Source organism: Leguminivora glycinivorella, chromosome 1 (assembly GCF_023078275.1).
Source record: "Leguminivora glycinivorella isolate SPB_JAAS2020 chromosome 1, LegGlyc_1.1, whole genome shotgun sequence".
Classification (NCBI taxonomy): Eukaryota; Metazoa; Arthropoda; class Insecta; order Lepidoptera; family Tortricidae; genus Leguminivora; species Leguminivora glycinivorella.
In genome coordinates, this window is record NC_062971.1 from 32195478 (window position 1) to 32217539 (window position 22062).

At 38.7% G+C, this 22062-nt stretch overlaps 1 protein-coding gene across 1 annotated transcript in view; it reads right to left on the reverse strand.

Moving 5' to 3' along the window:
- Positions 1–22062, reverse strand: part of LOC125234681 — a 140875-nt gene that overhangs the window by 43466 nt on the left and 75347 nt on the right. The window lies entirely within an intron of this gene.

Consider the following 22062-nt stretch of genomic DNA (forward strand, 5'->3'; position numbering starts at 1 on the left):
TGGAACACAACAAAGTACTGATACCTACTCGTACAAAGTCTAAGTGCTTAATATGTTGAAAAAAGAAAACTGTCTTTTAAAAAAATATGTACATTTCCTCAACGACATTTGACACCCGACATTTGATATCGAACTGGAATATTTTCACGCCACCTTAAGTTACATGTATCTAATGCTCCGACAACAGTCGACGGATTAAATTATCAACAATCACATTTGTCTCAAAGTTGTCACGTACTGATGTCGTCAATGTTCAGCGATTATCAAACAATTGTGCCGTGCTTCTTGGCAAAACGTGTCACTCAGCCATTGCCAGTAGCCCGAATTGATCGCGAATCATTAAATCTACCGCCTCATGTAAGACTGGCGGATCCCACATTTGACGTACCTGCCCCAGTAGACATGCTACTTGGATTAGGAATATTTTGGTCAGTACTTGGTACTCATAACATTCCGTTAGGTAAAAATAAGCCAATTTTATGGGAAACCAAACTGGGTTACTTAGTAACAGAACCATTACAAACAAACTTGCAATTAAAATCAAATACAGTCCATTGCAACCATGCTATCAATTTACACTTACAACATTATGATAATCAATTACATAATCAACTGTCTCAATTTTTTGAATTAGAATCAGTCACACCGCGTAAACAAATTTCCAAGGAGGAGCAGGAATGTGAACAGAGCTTTATAGATAATACCATTCGGCTTCCTGACGGTCGTTTTGAAGTGACGATTCCATTAAAGGAGTCGCCTGAGAAACTTGGCGATTCTTATGAACGAGCTCTGTCCAGGTTCATCTCTTTGGAGCGTCGATTCAAACGCGAACCTCAGTTAAAAGACTGGTATTGCAAATTTATTAAAGAATATATTGAACTAAATCACATGTCGTTAAATGAGAACCCTAAAAATGACACTCATTCGTATTTTTTTGCCCATTTTGGAATTTTTCGTGAGTCTAGCTTATCTACAAAGCTAAGAACTGTTTTTGACGGGTCTATGACAACGACATCTGGCGTATCGTTCAACCAACTTCAAATGGTCGGACCTACCATTCAAGACGACCTTATTAGCATCCTTATTCGAATGCGGCAGCATAAGTTCATTGTTACCGCAGATGTTGAAAAAATGTATCGAATGATCAATATTACACCTTCTCAACAATCACTTCAACAAATTTTATGGCGTTTTGAGCCTTACGAAAAATTACAACAATACAAAAAAATTACAACACACAGTTACTTATGGAACGGCGTCAGCTCCTTTTCTCGCGACAAGGTGCTTGACACAATTAGGTATTGAATGTCCTGACAAAAAAGTCTCCGAAGTCATTCAACATGACTTCTACGTTGACGATTTAATCACGGGGGCATCCACTGAATCGGATCTCATTAATATTGTTCAGCTTGAAGTTTTCGGCTTAGAATATGAATTGTTAAAAAATAAAAAGCAATTGTCTCCTAAGAATAAATTGCTACAATTCAATCCATTTTACGACGCAAATGATAACCTGTTACGAGTAGGTGGCAGACTCTGTAACTCAGTCTACGACTATGACACTAAACACCCAATATTGCTTGATGCAAGGCACTACTTAGCCACATTATTATTTAGACACTATCATGTCATGTTTTTACATGCACCACCCCAACTATTACTGTCAATCTTGTGTCACAAGTTCTGGTCTCTCAGTGGTCGAAACCTTGCTAGAAAAATAGTCGAGAATTGTATTAGATGTCGACGTTATGTAGGCAAAAGCATTCAACCCATAATGGGTAATCTTCCTTCACCACGTTTACACGCTGACTACGTGTTCGCTAATACCGCATGCGATTACGCTGGACCAATCATGATTCTGAACCGAAGCGGTCGAGGCAGTAGACTCATAAAGTCGTACCTCTGCATATTTATTTGTCTGGCTGTAAAAGCAATTCACATAGAACTTGTCACCGATTTAAGTAGTAATACATTTCTCGCAGCATTGGACCGATTCATTGCCCGCAGAGGAAAGCCTCAGAATATTTTCTCAGACAATGGAACCTGTTTCACAGGCGCATGTAATGAGTTGTCTAAATTTCTAAAATCAAACAGTGACTATATCGGCTCAAAAGCATCTGAGTTGTCTATCAATTTTAAATTTTCACCGATTAGTTGAGAGTTCCGTAAAATCTGTAAAATACCACTTAAAAAGGGTCCTGGGCTTAGCCCACTTAACATACCAAGATTTAAACACAGTTCTCATTTCCATCGAGGCTACGTTGAACTCTAGGCCTCTCACTCCATTGTCGTCTGACCCTTCAGACCTTACAGCACTTACCCCCGCTCATTTCTTAATCGGACGAACGCTAACGACTTTGCCTTCTCCTCAGAGCTCTAACCCTGCGGCGATACCCACTCTCTCACGATACATGAGAATTCAACAATTGAAAGCCCATTTCTGGTCCCGATATTATACAGAATATATTACAGAGCTCCATAAACGACAGAAATGGCGCAAACAAGGACAGCAACTCCAATTAGGAGAGATGGTGCTGGTGAAAGATGACCGGCTGCCTCCTAACCAATGGCTGCTGGGGCGCGTGACCCGCCTCTACCCTGGCTCCGACGGCGTGACCCGCGTAGCCGACATCAAGACCACTTCGGGTACCCTCCGACGAGCGTTCAACCGACTGTGCCCTCTACCAGTCATAGACACGAACTCCGTTCCTGAGGCCGCAACATGTTAACGCCTAGCATATGTTCTTGTGAACGCACCCACACTCACACATGCGTACAGCAAGAAACCTGCTCGACCGGCGCGAGCGCGAGCGAGCTGCTTTACCGACCGAACACTCGTCCTCAAGCCACCAAACGATATCGACACCTTTTTTTTACAATTTTATTTTTACTGGTTATTAAACCAATTTTTTTAAAAGTTTAAAGTAGCATCATTCCACTCCCAGCTAAAGACCTCAGCAAGAAGTACCGGCGTCTACATTTTTTTTGATCCGACCGAACACTCGTCCTCAAGCCACCAAACGATATCGACACTTTTTTTTACAATTTTTTTAAAGGTGGAAACCCATTACACCATATCATACTATGACCGTGCTATGAACGTGTCAGACAAAAAAATATTCTTTGTATTACAAAGTATGAGGCTATGCATACTAGCCCGTTCCATCACCGATCATACCCGTAGCGTGCCATGCACGGACCGTCAAATATTGTCGGCGAGGATATTTTGCCGGTGTCGAAACGCTCCGTGAATGGCACGCAACGGTGATAGAACGGTGCGTGCAGGCGGTCAAACGGGGTATAACCGCGTATGGTGACCGTTTGAAGCACGTTATACACGCGTTGTCATACTTCTTTCAGTCACTATACTCGCCTATGCTACGGGGATGATACGCGGACACTACGGTCACTATACTCGTCTATGCTACGGGGATGATACGCGGACCTACGGTCACTTAACTCGTTATGCCCGGATATGAAATGATGTGGACACGTTGTAGTGGGCATAGCCATCCGTGTCGCGTTACATTCCGTGCCGTTCATAGCACGGTCATAGCATGATATGGTGTAATGGGTTTCCACCTTACTGGTTATTAAACCAATTTTTTAAAAGTTTAAAGTAGCATCATTCCACTCCCAGCTAAAGACCTCAGCAAGAAGTACCGGCGTCTACATTTTTGGTTTCGTTGAAGCAGGAATGTTGCTTCATATGCCTTTCTATACCACTTGTCTACGAATTTGGTATGTAAATGTACAACCTACATGAGTTTTTCAAAACTCATATAATCATTAGCTGACCCTGATCAATTCTATGTAAGTATTAGACACGGGGGCTATGTTTAATACAAAAGCCTAGCTTTCTCTAGGCTTTTAAAGTTGCGTATGAAATGTTATCTAGCCAAAGATCAGGCGCCGTAGCCGAATGGCATTTCTCCGACGCGAAACGAAAACGAAAGGTAGTCTGGCTCTATTGCGCCAATGCGCAAGAGCGATAGAGATAGATATCTACCAGCGTTTCGTTTCGTGAGCGTTTCGTGAACGTTTGTGCCATTCGGCTACGCACCCAGTTTACCTAAAGCTAAATTTTGTCACTGCCAAACTACTCGTAGGCAATCAATTACGTTTTCATTGACAGCCTACACAATTACTTGACATTGTACCTGATAGGTTTTTTGTTGTCATTGCCGAAGTAGCTAAAAACTTTTCTTGCACTGTAATTAATAGGAACAACAAGGTTATTGCTACATAGATAGGTAAATAGTTTGAGCAAGTGTAACGATGTTCTACTTGAGTTTCCCGATAACCACTTCGACCTAGTATTTTGTGAGCAGGCAAGCTCGTAACTAAATGAAGCTCAACTACTCGGCTATACACGTTATAAGACTTTTAAGCTAATTTAAAGTTGAATTATAACGTCAATATGGGCATTTTCAGAATTTAGAACCCCCCAATTAACGTAAGTTGCTAACAAAAACTAACTCACTGTCAGTTTTGGACGATCATTCATTAAGCATGGAACTTCAATAAACATATTGTTTTTGTGTTAATTACATAAACTTTAAGCGATAATCTACATTCAGAATGGGAAAAAAGTAAAGTTTTAGGCAGATTTTATGCTTAATTGTCGTCACAAAACTGACAGCGAGTTATTTTTGTTAAAAACTTACGCTAATTGGGGGGACCCAAATTCTGAAATTGCCCATATGCTAGTTCGTTACATGGAAATTTCGTCTGATCAGGAACACGACTGGACATTTTTTTTTTTTGTTATTTAACATTTTTGGTTAATCTTTACTAACTAAGGTACGTACAAAGTTATATTTTAAAAGGGGGAATGTAACTGTATATTTCCCTAAAAAACCGTGTCACTGTGAAATGTTCTTTCGCTCACTATATTTCCGTAACAAAAAGAAAAAAACATACTACGACCTTCAAAACTTTAAGAAAATACAATTATTTTGTTATTGCAAGTGCTCATGGGTCACGACTGTCACGAGAATGTCTTACTAAGTGCCTATCCGAAGAATCATTCAACTTGTTTTCATTATACAAAATTAAATTACTAATAGGGCGAAGCATATGACGTCTAATCAAAAAGCGCCAGTTATTATAATTAGGTAAAACATTATCTAGGTCTGTAAAGGATTTTTGCTACAATGTAGGAAACTGTGTTAAAACAAAAACAAGGATATTGTTCTCTAGCAGGTGTGTGTAGTCAACACCAGAACATTACTCGTTCACTTTTATCAAATATTCAGTAGCCGTAACATTTCATACTGCATGCTACAGCTCCCCTTCTGAACAAGATTATCGACAAAACAGAGGTTGTTAAAGTGTGGAGTCGCCCACAAACTTTGTTTCATGCAGTATGTTTTATACCAAATAGAGTACAATACTACCTCTATTATTATCAACTAATTAGTATATGTAAAATACTCTAAAGCAAAAGTGAACAATTCACCGGCGGCCGTCCGACCTCCAATAGGCTATGATAAAAGCGGGTGCAGCGAAGGTTCCGAAATTTTGAAACGTAATAAATAGGCCCTTGAGTCTTTGTATACATACTACGAATGGTAGCAATATCGCTGCATCGCAATAAATAAAATTCATTTATTTCGAGTAACACAACTCATAATTTACATGCAATTCTGACACGTTGCGCGAGGAAGTCTCCAGCTTTAATACAAAACTAACTAATACTAAAGCTTTTATAACATAAAATGTATGTTTTCATGTTGTTATCTTTGTTATTTTGCAAAACAGTAACTGTATATCACATTGCATTATAATATCCAGACAAGCGATTCATTATGAAAACTACACAAACAAGATCAAAAAGAACACGTGCCATAACCAAACTACAGCTCAACAGAATTAACAATTTAGAGATACTTATCTACAACGCGCTTGCGGAGCGGCGAACTAATAAATAATAATTTGCTCCTTTAAAGTTCGTACGCCCAGTCAAGGCTGGGTTTCGATATTTTTAGTAATAATAAAGGCCCTCATTACCCGATTTTTATGCCAGTTACAGTAAGTAAGTAAGTAAGTAGTTTTCTTTTTAGTAGGGACATTTGCGTGTGAAATGGCCGCGAGCAGCACGCGATCGCGTGTGGCGGCCTGACGGCTCGGCGAATTCACTTTCCTCTGCTTACACGAAATATCCTGATTTTCAAGAGCCGGTTAATCCTGTCTTGGTGTTTTGTACGTAATAGTATGTGTAAGTAGAAGGAAAATCTTCAACTTTTGCGGTTTCCTGATTGCCTTCCGAAAGACACGGATCCGCCCGGATACAATAATCATGAAGCTTCTACCCACGACTTAGTCGGAGTTACGGAGCGGTGGTTGGCAACTTTTTACGCCCCTGCTTAGCTAAAGAACAATTTAAAGCAGTGGTTCCCAAAGTGGTCCATACCGCCCCCCAGTGGGCGCTGAGGAGTTCCAGGGGGGCGGTAGAGGGCTCGAAAGCAATTGGGGGGCGTTCGTCCCTCACAGGGGGGCGGTCCCATATATGAGGAAACAAAACTTAAAATAATAACTGTAAAGCCTGTTAAACAGCATCTGGTCGTTTGTCTCGGCGCATTTGTATTATTATGCAATAAGCCGCGCCCGCCGGTAGCAAACATTGTTTTATTACCTTAGGTTTGTTTTTGTTTTATCTAATATCTTTTGTTGGGTCCTTATTCTCCTTATCGGCGCGAGAACTCGAAGCCATCTGGGTGACCGTTACACATGGACGTACATAGTGCACAGCTTTATTTGCAATCAGTAAATCCACGTCTTTCTAGTTGAGCTCATCGTTGGGGATCCTTGATTAATTTTACTGCGCAAGTGCGCATAAAATTATTTTTCGAGAGTGTTAATGGTGGTTATAGTAATAAGTTTAAGACAACAAATGAAGAACTTAAAGTGAAATTTAAAATGGGATACCAGGAGTTCTGGCTCCAAAAATCAATACCTCAACTGTATCCTGGATTATGGGAAATAGCACAGAAGTTTCTAATCGCGTTTCCATCTTCGTATTTAGCTGCGCGAGGTTTCAGTGCCGTTCTCACATTGCTTACAAAAAAAAGAAGCAAACTGCATATTACTGAACGTGGTGACCTTCGGCTATTTTTAACGAAAATTCAACCAGATATAAATAAATTAACAAAATCGCATCAGGCACATCCTTCACATTGAAATCTTGATTGTTCAATAAAGTCAGTAGATAACTTCATATTTTCAATAAAGACAATTGTGCAAAAAATAAATAAATAGTGTTTAATCATGTATACTTGTTTTATTTTTAAGCATTTTTAAAAATAAAAGCATTCTCAAAAAGTTGAATATAACTATGTATTTCGTTCTGCTTTACATGTACTTAAGTACGTATTCTAAGTCGTTTGGGTTGTGTGTTGTTGTTGGGTGAGACTAATGTATGATTTTTGAAAGTAATGACTAAATAAATACATCGTTTATTTCAGCTATTTTATGATAGGGGGGCGCTGAAATTTTGTTTGGATACCCAAGTGGGCGGTGGCCCAAAAAAGTTTGGGAACCTATGATTTAAAGCATAAAAGGAAGGTTATACCTTCTATTAACAAACTAAACTCTATTATGAAATTAAATGAAATGAAATGAAAATTTATTGGTATCATTAGGTTACATGTCATTGGTTAAGTGAAATTTAAATTATTTGAAATATCAATAGTATTATACATATAAAATAACACGCTATATACCCAGTAAATAATAAATACATGTTCTTTTTTAATCGACACTGATATTATATAAATTTTATACATTAATATTAGATTATTACATACTTAACAAACAGCCCTGACCATTGGAGTCTTAGGTCACTCTATCGTTGGTGAACATCGACCTACGCCTAATCTTTGCCAAATCCTTTCAATTTCAGTCAATTATTTTAATAACTGAAAAACCAATTAAAATCAAAATTATTCGTATCTAAAATATTCTCAACATCCATTCAACCACATACTCATAATTAACAGGGAAGTGGGCTTATATCAACAAAATGCCATAACTGCGTCGGCGTTTTCCTGCGGCACAATCAATCGAATTGCTTAATAGTTCCTCGTACCCAGAATCAATTCCCGATGATTGCTCAGGACTATCTAATGTTCCATTTCGTGCTGCTGTCTGATAAGACTAGACTAGCGCTTGTTCAGACTTACTACATATTACACACTTATCTTAAGGAGTTCATATGTATTATAGGATCATAACTGGGAAAGGGTAAATTGTGCGATTTATATAGCGAAGAGCTCGAAAAATCAAGCCTTTATTAAAAAATTCTTTGATTTTACTGTCATGGCAACATATCCGCCAGTGTGGTTTTATTTTAAAAATTTATTATAACATAGCAGTGACAATTATGATTTCAAGTTACAATCTTATTAAAATATAACGAATGTTGTGGTTATTTTTAACGAATGTGACTGACACTGAGTACTGAATATATCGTTTCCGGTTGTGTTTCAAAATTTCACGGCCAGAAAAAAAATCATCTCGATATTGGCTAAAGGAATTTTTGGAACTAAAAATATTTGTAGAGAAAATCTGCACTGTTTCGAAATTTGAGGGGATACTCGTATTGAGTGTGCAAACTTTAATATAATGGAAACTTAAAAGCTGCATTTAAATGAAAGTTTAAAGCATAAATTCGGGATTGTTGCTTAATATTCAGTGGTCTTTTTCAATGCAAATATACGATAGGTAAGGGTGAGTTCATGTATACCAAAGACGTGGGTATATAGAGGATTTGTGTCACATCATGTGTAGTCACAGTGCATTGACGACTGTCTCTCGACTTGACACAGTATTAAAACATTTGGATTTCAGTTTTGACAATTTGATTCTTTACTTGAGACGAATACTTGTTAAAATTGACAAAATATCAATATTATAACCATGTAACCGGGCATCAACCAATCACCATCTGAACGAGCATACTTTATGGTTCCGAGTTAGGTTATTCTTAAGACTGATGTGTTTCTCCTTTACGGAGTTATAGTTATTGTCTTTGTTTATACATGTATGTAAATGGCACATGGTTAAGTTGTTAACTAGTTACTTAACATCACTTTATAAACTACACATTTGCAAGATGCCATGACAAAATACTTGCAAAACTACAACTCACGTAATTGACACAAAGGCGTTTCTAGAGTCGTCTCTGGCAAACTTTTTAATTTGAGTCAAAAACAATCTTGGCAAAAGCGCCCACTGAACTTTCTCCGTCATGGAACTTAGAGCCGTCGTTAAAAACCTTTTTCAGTAAGAATATCGCTCACAAAAGAACGTGAAACGTTTTAATTTTTGAGAAAAAAATGAGGAAGTTGAACGACACTCCGAAATTGGGGTTAGTTCGACAAGGAACTTCAGTTACTTAAGGTTAGTCGTGAATTAAATGAGATCCTTTTTCTCATTTTTTCTAAGTTGTTAGGAATTAGATTTTCGGTGACCGATTAGAACAAGATAGAATTACGATGTATTAAATAAAATTATATTGCCTTTTATTGCGTTCAATATAATATTTTCGGAGAGTAATAAAATTTACATTATTAAATTATTTATTTATGCGTAAATAAATAAATAATAATCCAATCAGATAGCCAAGTTCATTTAAGACCGTATCGACTCTCAAATACTCCTGATACCATGACGAGTATTTTATTATTTTATTTATTTATTACATACACATAAACTATCAATACGTAAGAGGACATCCTAATTCGATAGTATGGAAATTTACACAACATTTTTATACATTGCCGTAGCACAAAACATACAGCGTAGCCTTAGTGAATTCGTTCAGAGAACAAGAGAATTATATCTACCTCGATCGCTACTCGATTGATGGTCCGGACTGCGCGCTTGAAAGTGGCCTGACGAAGGAGTACTTATGCCTCTGCGTGCATTATTAATTTTAAATTAAAAAACATAAATTCCAAGTAGACTTTAATAATAATTTGTGAAGGCGAAAGTAGCTATACGCTGCTGTCAATATAACCTATCGATGACATATTTGCAAGAAAACCTATAACAGGTTCCAGGCAACGTCAAAAAAGAGTCATAGGTATACCTATCATAAATTCAGCTTTCATCTTACTTCATCACATATGAATCTCAATTTTATTAACTTTTCCTAGTGGCAGGTGTTACTTGAACATGCGACAAAGTATCTTTAACTTTTTAACAAAGCGTAAGAGAGTAGCAAGTTAACAGCTAAGTGCGGCGGAGAACTTTGTATTGTATTACTGTTATAATGTAATGAGCTGTGAATTTCATAAATAAAGTACTTAAGGAATTGTAGCCGCAGGCTTGTGTGCTGTATTCCTAAACTTTCAGGCAACAATAGCTGTCGGTAAAGATTGAAGGGTACCAAGACTTTGTAAACTTCTGAGATTGAACAACTGGCAGTAAGTTTTATCTGTATTTTCCTTGACGAATAATAACTAAAATATCCTAAGTACTAGTGTATAAATAGGTACAATTTACAGTTACAATGACAAATAGGTATAATGTTGCAATAGATCCTCTTTATTAAAATTTAACGTTTTCGTAACTTGGTTCTGAGCGTTCGCCTTTCACTTTGGTCAACTTTCAAAACTTTGTTTGATTTCCTTTCCTTTTAAGGCCACTCGTCAAACAAACAGATCGTAATACATAAATTCTGTAGCAAAAATTTGTGTGGTGGGCGTCAAGAAGCATAAACATTATGTAGGAAAGAAAAATATGTGAAAAGATCAAAACATATAAGATACTAGCTTTTGCCCGCGTCTTCGCTCGCGTTAGAAGGAGACAAAAAGTAGCCTATGTCACTCTCTATCCCTTCAACTATCTCCACTTAAAAATTCACGTCAATTCGTCGCTCCGTTTTGCCGTGAAAGACAGACAAACAAACAGATACACACACTTTCCCATTTATAATATTAGTATGGATTACTTTTACTTATGTAAGATTTTTTTTCATTAACTTGCGACTAAAATTATGTAAGGTATAAGATTTTATACAATAAAAAACGGCCTGACATATTTACAAGAATCCAATGAACACTACCAGTAGGTTCATCTGATATCGCACACAACGAAAACTTTACATTTCGTCTGCAATCTAGGTAGGTATTAATTATACCAGGATCACATGGGGAAACTGGTGAGTGTCGGCCCGGGAACGTGACCCGACGAAACGAGGCGCAAACACCTTTATGAAAGCACCAGCATACGTACAACCACACGCCGCACAATCGTAAAGCTGTATTTAGACAGTAGGAGATCTCGCGTGCGAGTTAGATTGCAATACGGCAATTGATTAGCTGGCTGAATTGGAAGTAACCTTTTGTCCGCAATGTAGCTAAAATCGGATTCGGATTCGCGCACTCACGGCAGAAATCAAAGATGGCGGCTTAAATATATGGGATATCGGTCCGACATCCGATATAAGTGGCAAAGTAGGTAATTATATCGATAAGCCAACAAGCGGAAGCCGAAGATTTTTTATATGAACATCATTCATTACATATAAAAAAACCGGCCAAGAGCGTGTCGGGCCACGCTCAGTGTAGGGTTCCGTAGTTTTCCGTATTTTTCTCAAAAACTACTGAACCTATCAAGTTCAAAACAATTTTCCTAGAAAGTCTTTATAAAGTTCTACTTTTGTGATTTTTTTCATATTTTTTAAACATATGGTTCAAAAGTTAGAGGGGGGGGACGCACTTTTTTTTCCTTTAGAAGCGATTATTTCCGAAAATATCAATATTATCAAAAAACGATTATAGTAAACCCTTATTCATTTTTAAATACCTATCCAACAATATATCACACGTTGGGGTTGGAAAGAAAAAAAATATCAGCCCCCACTTTACATGTAGGGGGGGTACCCTAATAAAACATTTTTTTTCATTTTTTATTTTTGCACTTTGTTGGCGTGATTAATGTACATATTGGTACCAAATTTCAGCTTTCTAGTGCTAACGGTTACTGAGATTATCCGCGGACGGACGGACGGACGGACGGACGGACGGACAGACAGACATGGCGAAACTACAAGGGTTCCTAGTTGACTACGGAACCCTAAAAAATCATCGGATCGAATAATGTGAAAACGCACTTTAGCATCAGTAATTGTAATTGTAGAAAAAAATTGGAGTACCTATACAGCAACCGGCCCAGCATTTGACAAAAAATGCTTGCAATAAGTCTGCCGATTTTAGTAACAATATAGTACATAAATACAAAGAGACACGTGCAAACATTTAAATAAAATATCTCATTTTGGGGTTCGGTAACATACCATGCTTAGGTAAAATACACTTGAAAATATGTGTCGTTTCCCAGCAAAAAGCCCAACTTTGTCGCTTGCCAAGGACGCTTTGACAGGTTATTCTTACGTTATAAAGGTATATTAGCTACAAAGATATCTCGCCTGGAAGAAATCAAGTGGGACCATTGATTTAGACATATCTCTGTAGGTAGGTAGATACGAATTTTTACTGAAATACCTAGTACCTACTCCATTAATGTCTGCTGAACTCACAAATTTATTAAAGGATAATATATACATAAAGTTGTATTATATATTGGAACCGTTTAATTGCAATAAATTGGGAATAGATTTTGGGAATCGGGGTTGATCCAATTGTTTCCTAAGCGACTGAACATTGATTTGTGCCGATTTATTCGACGTAATAACGGGTTTAAGGGCCCGGATTGCGGCCGAATAATGCTTAAGGATAGGGTTACCACTACCAGTTGCCAGGATTTTTTTATATTACAACTAGTAAGTTGTTAGTATATAATAATTCTGTCACATATTCTAGACCGATCGCAATACATACTCATAAGGATTTTTCAAACTTAGGTAAGTGAATAAACAAAGGTAGTTTTTTGTGGACGTTAAGATATTTACCATTTACGTAATAATATACTCACTAGCCCTTTAGGGTTTCGTTGGCTACGGAACGTCAGAATGGGCCAGTTGCATACACCACAGTTAACAGACACGTCAACGTCATGCCACAGATGTCTGCGGAAATTCCCATACAAAAAATTTAGCGAACGTTAAATTTGATGAATGGATACGTACTTAGCTGAATGGCACAAACGCTCACCGAATGGCACAAACGCTTACGAAACGAAACGCTACTAGATAACTATCTCTATCGCTCTTTCGTATTGGCGCGGCAGAGACTACCTTTCGCGGCGTTTCGTTTTCGTTTCGCGTCGCAGAAATGCCATTCGGCTACGGCACCTGATGACCCTTAAGCTCTCAAAATGTCTTGGTCTAATGTGTCATACATGTTGTTCACAGCCTTAGTCTTAGTTCCTAGAGAATAGTATGTGACAACCCTAGGTAAAGCGTGTACTGGATTTAATAAAGAAAGCTGGTCTTCGCTTCGGGCTACAGACGATTCTAGATGACTTTTTCTACCCGAAAGACCCCGCTTTCAGCATGGAATGCCGCTAGACTGGCGCTGAAAGCAACTACTTACTTACCCCGATATTTCGACGCAGTTGCATGCATCAAAAGTATAAGTTACTCTTAGACAGATTTTTCTTCAATAAGAGTTTTGATCTAAGAGTAACTTATACTCATTTTATTAATTAAAACTTCTACTTCGTTTCGTTTACTCTAATTTTGGCTCATCTATCAAATAGAATTTGGTTTCACATCGTTAGAGCGGTTTCAGATAACCGTTTTAATAGTTACTGAAGGTAAGCTCCATCTTAGACTCTGTCTTCACTTTCCATCAGGTTTGAAATCAATCAATCAAGCCGATCAACCCGGCCGCGGAAGCCGGTCAATTGCCGATCAGTACAGAATTAAAAATAGAGCGTCACCACGCTCATCAGTGTAGGGTTCCGTATTTTCACGTAATTTTCTCAAAAACTACTGAACCTATCAAGTTCAAAATAATTTTCCTATAAATATTTATAAAGTTCTACTTTCAATGTGATTTTTTTACATATTTTTTATTAAACATATGGTTCAAAAGTTATAGAGGGGGGAGCATACTTTTTTTCCTTTAGAGCGATTATTTCCGAAAATATTAATATTATCAAAAAACCATTTTAGTAAACCGTTATTCATTTTTAAATACCTATCCAACAATATATCACACGTTGGGGTTGGAATAAAAAAAAAATTTAGAAACGAGTGGCGATACATTAAAGACGACCGAAGGGAGTGTTTTAAATCGACACGGAGTTTCGAACTGGCATATAATGAAGCACTTCTCGCACTAGTGCATAAGAAAAACACCAGCTGTACTGTAAAATATGTATACACAACTAAATGTACAGGCAATAAACTTCGGTATACATATTTTTGGGACTTTGTCTATATTCACACAATTCACAGCTGTGTTCTTGACTGTACAAGCACTGTTGCGAATAAGCTGACACTGACACTAGCTGACTGAGCAGCAGTTGGTCGCGCGACAGCGTACATCATATCGATATGGAAGTATGAGACGCGACGGCGACGGTCGCGCGACCGTCGCCCACGCAAGACACGGCGTAAGCAGCAGGTCGAGCGTACATCGTACACGCTAGTGTAAGGCGTATAAGCTCTTAGGTAGATAAGAGAGGTCGGATATTTGGAGCACAAAAGGTATAAATATATAAGGTACAGCGGGGCAAATCTCGAGTGGGGGGCAATTGTAACTAATCCATTTTTTGCCATTATTACACTATGATGTTGAGTTCTACATGTAGGTATCCACTGAACACGCCTACCATATACAACCGGTGGACACTCTATTTAATAATGCAAACATTGTAAAACAGGGAAAAAATGTACCAGTTACATTTGCTCCCCAGTCGAGATTTGCCCCGCTGTACCTTAATGCAAAATTGCATGGATATGTAACCATAAGTAAACATAATACGCTGGTCTGAAACCGCGTCTACGATAAAATAAATAATAAATTGGAAAGTCGAAAGACGCGATGACAACAGGAAAGAATAAGGAATCGTATTTGGGCGAATTTATAAGACCGATCACCTGATCACTAAAAAAAAAAGAAAAAAAAAAGTTACAGCTATTTTTACCTCCCTATTTTAAAGTCAATCCATAAAAGTGGTTGCTGAATGGGTACAGTATGTAGGTATATTTTGCGTTAGTAGTGTCTAATAACCTAACCACAGAAAATTTAATTTTGAAAAAACCCCCGACCGCGACATAGTGGACCGATTTTCATGAAACATGACTAAGAACACTCCCGACTAACTCAGCTTTCAGACAAAAAAAACTAAATCAAAATCGGTTCATCCGTTCGAGGGCTACGATGCCACAGACAGACACACAGAGACAGACATACACACAGACAGACACGTCAAACTTATAACACCACGTCGTTTTTACGTCGGGGGTTAAAAAAGTATAGGAAATAAAATGTTAGCTTATCCTTTTTTGTGTCGATAACGTCTGACACCAGCTTGATTGATTAACTCTGCAATGATGGTATTGATGGTACATAGCGAAACGATTGAATTTCATGGACAATTTTAGAAACAGGAACTTTCAGTGACAACGGATACAACTTCACTTATACTTCGTTTCTTTTAAGATTAGAATTATCTGTCAAACGGGTAAACAAAGAAGCAGTGGTCGTAGGCCTTCCTTCTTCGATTTCGGCCGATACCACTGATTTCTTGGAACTTATGTACATAGTATTATAAGTTATAAGTTCCAAGAAATCAGTGGTATGGTTCACTTCATTAGGCAATACATTTTCAACTTATGTATAAATTGGCGTTCATTGTCAACATTTTCTATTCATACTTATTAGATTATACTTACTTAGGTATAAGTAATAGATGCCTTGTAATATTGAATTGTAGTAAAATTATCAGCTAGAGCTGCTGCTAAACCAGATTGTTTAGGTAAGGTACAGCGGGGCAAATCTCGACTGGGGGCAAATGTAACTGGTCCATTTTTTCCATGTTTTACAATGTTTGCATTATTAAATAGAGTGTCCACCGGTTATATATGGTAGGCGTGTTCAGTGGATACATGTAGAACTCAACATCATAGTGTAATAATGAAAAACATGGATCAGTTATAATTGCCCCCCAGTCGAGATTTTCCCCGCTGTACCTTATATAAACCAAGGGTTCGTTATGATAATAAAGTAAGTTGGTGCTTCGTGTAAACTTTTTTCATTATATCTGTTTCGCAAATTTGAGGAACGGCATAGCTAGCCGTTTATATGTAATAATGTTCTAATAAATTTGAAAAGTTTACAAAGCTGGGAGAATGACTTTGCTTTTCGCTTCGTTGTGGGCTAAATTGTATCTAGTTGCTTTAGAAATAAATATGAGTTAAATACATAAAAAAATATTATTACTAAATATTTTTAGTAATAATAATTAAAAAATTAGCTTTTTGTCTTTAATATATGCACATCATCTTTTAAAAATATCTAATAGGTCTATTTCGTGATAAACTTACCAATCCCTTGTACATTTGTAGTTTTAGTCATACTTTATGCATAATAATGTGTAGTTTTTAAGTTTATTAGGAATAAATATTTTGATTATGATTATGTATAATTATCTATGTATGTATACATAGTAGGTTTTCTATTCATATTGTCATTTCAAAAACATAAGTCAATTTACTAAGAATGCCTCTGGAGTTGCAGCCCATAGGCTTAGGAAGCCGCTGACAATCAAATACAAATAAGCTGTGGCTATAATAAAATTCTTGATCGGCAAAAACGTGGTCTATCAACGGACACTAAGAAATGCAATAAAATATTCCAGCTAGTTAATTTGTGTTTATTGTTCATTTAATTTGTTATTAACTTCGTCCTATTTAAATATGACTCGTCTTTAATAAGGGTCCCCCCACATCTAGCGTCTCGCGAGCGTCGCGTCGGGCCAACTGTATGGAAAAAGACGCCGCGTCGACGCGACGTCGACGCGGCGTCAGGCTTTGCCCATACAGTTGGCCCGACGCGACGCTCGCGAGACGCTAGATGTGGGGGGACCCTAAGGGTTTTTATACGGCTTAGGGTCTATTTAAAAATATGTTAAGCGGGTTACTCACGTGTTAAGTCGATATCACGTTCGACATGTTTCGATTCATTTCCGAGGAACTTTCTCAAGATTAGCGAACCCCGCCTTTACATGTTTCTCTTGAGAAAAACCCTCGGAAATGGATCGAACCATGTCGAACGTTATATCGACTTAACACGTGAATAACCCGTTTAAAATATTTTTAAATATGTTTGAGTCTCACGGGAGTTTTATAGTTAAAACGGTAAGGGCACGAGAACTCTCACGCGAGTTTCATTACATTGTGGTGTGCAGAATTGTACGTATCTCCAACAGACAGCAATGTAACCAAAATCTCACGTAAGTTCTCGCGCCGTCTAAATGAGCTGACTAAAAAGGTATAAAAAGGAAATATAATATACCAATTTTCCATCAACTCTTCACTAAGTGAAAAATAACCAGTTTACATGTTTTCAAGTTTTTTGGTTAAAATAGCGCCTACGTGCTCTTTGGTTCAAACAACAAGTTAGATTTTGTTAAGTGTAACTAGTACATTCTACAAGTTACTCGTCAGCTAGATTTTGTTAAGTGTAACTAGTACATTCTACAAGTTACTCGTCATTAGAATCAAAAATATATTTGAATCAACAAGTCGATTTTATAAAAGTAACATGACACATATTGTTTTAAATATATGTTTGGCTAATTCCATCAAATATCTTTTAACAAGTTTGACCTTGTTGTTCGAACAAATTCGACTTGAACCATCAATATTGTGATTTATTCCGTTTACTAAAATAAATTTGTTTCAAACAGATAAACCCGCAACAAGTTGACTTTGTTAAATTAACAATGCAAATTTCTCCCAGTGTTCAATCCTTAAGATCTTGAAGGTTTGAATCACAAAATTATGAAATAATGTGTTCTGTATAATTGTCCCATTGAACCCTATTTATTATTCTATGCATTGAACTAATCACCCAATTCATCTTAGTGCCTTATCTCCAGTAATGGACTCCTTACGAGCGTCGGCCCTCCGGCACTTTTGCGTAATTGCCCTTGGACCTCTTACTTCATATCTTCCTTAACCGCTTAGACTACACTCTATTATGTATTGGGTTGGTAAGAAAGTAATGAGCGATCGATTGAATTCCACATAAAATTTTTGAGAGAGTTCTAAAATCTTCTATGGTCGAAAGTATATAAAGCGCGAGTCGCACAGTTTCTCGTCAGTCATTCACTAGCTGTCGCCGAGCTAATATAAGGAAGAAAATGGACGAATTAAAAGTGCATGTAAGGCATTGCTTACTATATGAATTTCAGTCTGGCCATTCAGCCGCCGAAGCAGTGCGTAATATATGTCAGCGTGTTGCTCCTGAAGTTGTGTCTGAGGCCACGGCGAAACGATGGTTCCAGCGGTTTCGTAGTGGCGACTTTTCATTATCAGATCAACCTAAGTCTGGTCGACCGGTGAAGATTGATGTAGCCAAATTAAAAACCTTAATTGAAGGAGATCCGAGGCTAACGAGTCGTACTCTTGCTACCGAGTTAGGCTGCTCTCATGTCACCATAGAAACACATTTACACGAGTTGGGAAAAAAACTACAAATACAGTGTTTGGATACCGCACGAACTTGATAGAGATCAACTAAACCGCCGTGCCGATATCTGCATACAACTTCTGTCTTTTCGCCGCACATTCAACTGGTTGGACCATCTTATCACTGGAGATGAAAAATGGGTCTTATATATAAATCACACACGCAAACGTCAGTGGCTAGCTCCAAACGAAAAAGGAATAGAGGCACCAAAAACCGAGCCTCACCCGAAAAAAGTTATGCTGTCCGTTTGGTGGGATATTCATGGTATTATTCACTGGGAACTCCTACCAAGTGGAATGACTGTTACCGCATCAGTATACTGTAATCAGCTTGAAAATTTAAACCAAAAAATCTGTCAGAATCGTCCACAGCATGCTAAAGTTTTTTTCTTACACGACAATGCTCGCCCACACATTGCAAAAGTGACTCGGCTAAAGCTATTGGAGCTAGGTTGGAAAGTGATACCTCATCCACCGTACTCTCCAGACTTGGCACCTACGGATTACGCATTGTTCATATCGCTAAGCAATGCCTTGAATGAAAAAAAATTCGATGATCAAGCCCATCTACGACAGTACATAGCTGAGTTTTTGAATCTAAACTACATTTTACATTGGAAGAGGGTGTTATACAAACTGAAGTTGCAATTCATTCGTAAACTACAAGTTCTTCGAAGTTGGGCTTGACAGATTGTATTAATCTATTTGATTTTTTGTTTCTGCCTAGGTGTAGGCGACGCATATATGTTTTATGTGAACTGTACGTTAGGATTTATTTATTAAGTTTGTTTACTTATTTTGGTACATGTAACGCCATCTAGATTAAAACTTTGGAATTAAAGCTACATAAAAACAATGGTGGGTAGCGAGCCCAAGTCATGCGCTGCACCTAAGTAAAATGAAGGTAGTTGTACATTTCGCGAACTGAGACCCGCCGCGTTGACTCCTCGCTCGTACCACGGTTTTTGGCATCGTATTTTGGAAATTATGCGTTTCATTTAACCTGTCACCTACAATAAAGTGGTCATTCGAACCAAATCTGTGCTAAAGTGATGCATAGGACACCAGTGCAAAAATCGCAGATTAAAACGCGTAATCAGTATCGCCGCGAACTCGAGTGCACGAATGCGCAAATGGCGAGTACATCGAGCAACGCACCCGCGCCTACACCCGCGGAACCTATAGTTAATAAATTCCTAGACCTCGGCACCGATAGTCTTAAAGTGAAATCGTCGAAGGATAGGGAACAAGTGAAAATGGAAACACCAAAAAGTGTACGTGGTTCAGTTTCGTCAGTAAAGTCTAAACTATCTACGTCATCATCAATTGCGCGACGTAAGCAATTGGAATTTGAAGCCGCTCAAGCCAAGGCCCAGATTGAGCTGGCCCTTATTGATAAAAAGCTAGAAGCTGATCTAGCCCAAGTTGACGCCGAAGAATCGCAGAGTGAGAATGAGCGCGGTAGTGAAGCGAGCGGAAGCGCGCATAGCAACAGGGCGCGGTCGAACGTCGAACAGTGGTTGAGTCAAGGTCACGACGAAACTACTTACATACCGCAGCCAGAGGCGCCTTATCAGCCACAGCATCACCAGCACCCTGCACCAGCACCCGCCAACTTACCTATAGTCCAGCAACCTGTTCCGAGTGACAGCATTCGAGAACTAGCGCTTACCTTGAAGGATATCATGACGAACTCGTCAGCCAAGCGTGAGGATCGTTTGCTCAGCCGCCTGTCTACGCCACGTGACTTACCGATATTCAGCGGCGTCAGCGTCGAATGGTTGCACTTTAAAAAGTCTTATACGGAATCTACTCGAGTCTGTGAATTCTCTGACTCTGAGAACCTGGAGAGGCTACGCAAAGCACTGCGAGGCGACGCCAAGGACACGGTTACCGCTCTACTGATCGGCAACACTCCGCCCGCAGCCGTCATGGAAGCTCTCGAGTTAAGGTTCGGCCGATCGGATGTCATCATCATGAACCTCACGACGCAGCTGAAGAAGCTACCTTCGTTACCCACGTCGTACCAGCATGACTTGATTGACTTTTCGATAAAAGTAAATAACTGCGTAGCAACAATAGGTGCGCTAAATAAGCCTGATTACCTACGCAGTCCCGAGCTCGCATCAGCTGTTCTTAACAAGCTACCGAGCACCCTGATTGGTAAATGGACTGATTTCGCATACAAAAGGTTAGAGGAAGACCAGCCTAAGTTGATCCTCATCTCCGAGTTTCTTAAACAAGAAGCACAAATGTTGTCACTAGTTGGAATGACACAAGCACGTGAACAAAGCAAGTCGAGTGAAATAAAAACTACAGCGAAATACTCAGGTGATAACAAAGTTCGTATTACTCGGCCCATATTGACAACAAAAGTCGTCGAGGAAAATAAGAATTGTAAATTTTGCTTAAAGGAATTTCACCCGCTGCCCGACTGCCGTGTTTTCAAACGTGCCATGCGCCGTGACAGATGGAAGTTCGTCAGATCCAAGGACTATGTTATTGTTGTCTGACGTCACGACACGACAGGGACACCTGCCCTGCGCCCGTGTGCGACATAGATGGTTGTGGACTCGCACACCACAAGATGCTACACTACAAGAAGCCTACGTCATCACAATCAGCTGACGCGGTCGTTGACCCGCCGCCCGAGCCGGCCCCCGCGCAGGCTCAGCCGCCGGCCCCCGAGCCGGCACCCCGGCCCCCGACACCGTGGCGCACGTTACATCGGATTGTGATAAATCTTCTTGTGAGGACAACGTTATGTTAAAAGTAGTGTCAGTGCAGTTACGTGGACCTAAGGGTACCGTAAGTACCTACGCCCTTTTAGACGATTGCGCATCTGTGTCTATGATAGACTCTGATTTAGCGGACGAGTTAGGTCTTAAAAATCAAAATCCGCGGTCTGTAATGTTTACCGATGCGTTTGGACTCGAGGTGTATCAATCAGCTGTGCCGAACGTTATCGCGCAGATAAGTGGACAAAATAATAACAATAGTTATAATATTAAGTTGCGTAAAGTGTCTAAATTAAATTTACCAGCTCAAAACTTGTCTGCAATTAAAAGTTTAAATTGTAAACGTTTATCTCATATTAAGGAATATGTGTGTAAAAGTCGAGTTAAACCTCGTATTCTCATTGGGGAAGATAATTATTACCTAATCGCTCCGATACAAATAATTCATGGTAGTGAAACCGAGCCCTATGGATCTCTGTGCAAGTTAGGATGGTCAATTCATGGTAATTGTGGTCGCACTCACTCTAACGCTGCCAATGTGTTCCATCTCAGTCACACAGATGGCGAAAATATAGGTGAACTAAATGATTTAATTAAACATTCTTTTTCCCTAGACTCCATAGGAATTTCAACCTTAAGCCGTGAAAATAGCGATCATTTAAGGGCGTTGCAGATCCTAGAAGATTCAGCGCGCCTTATCGGATATCAATG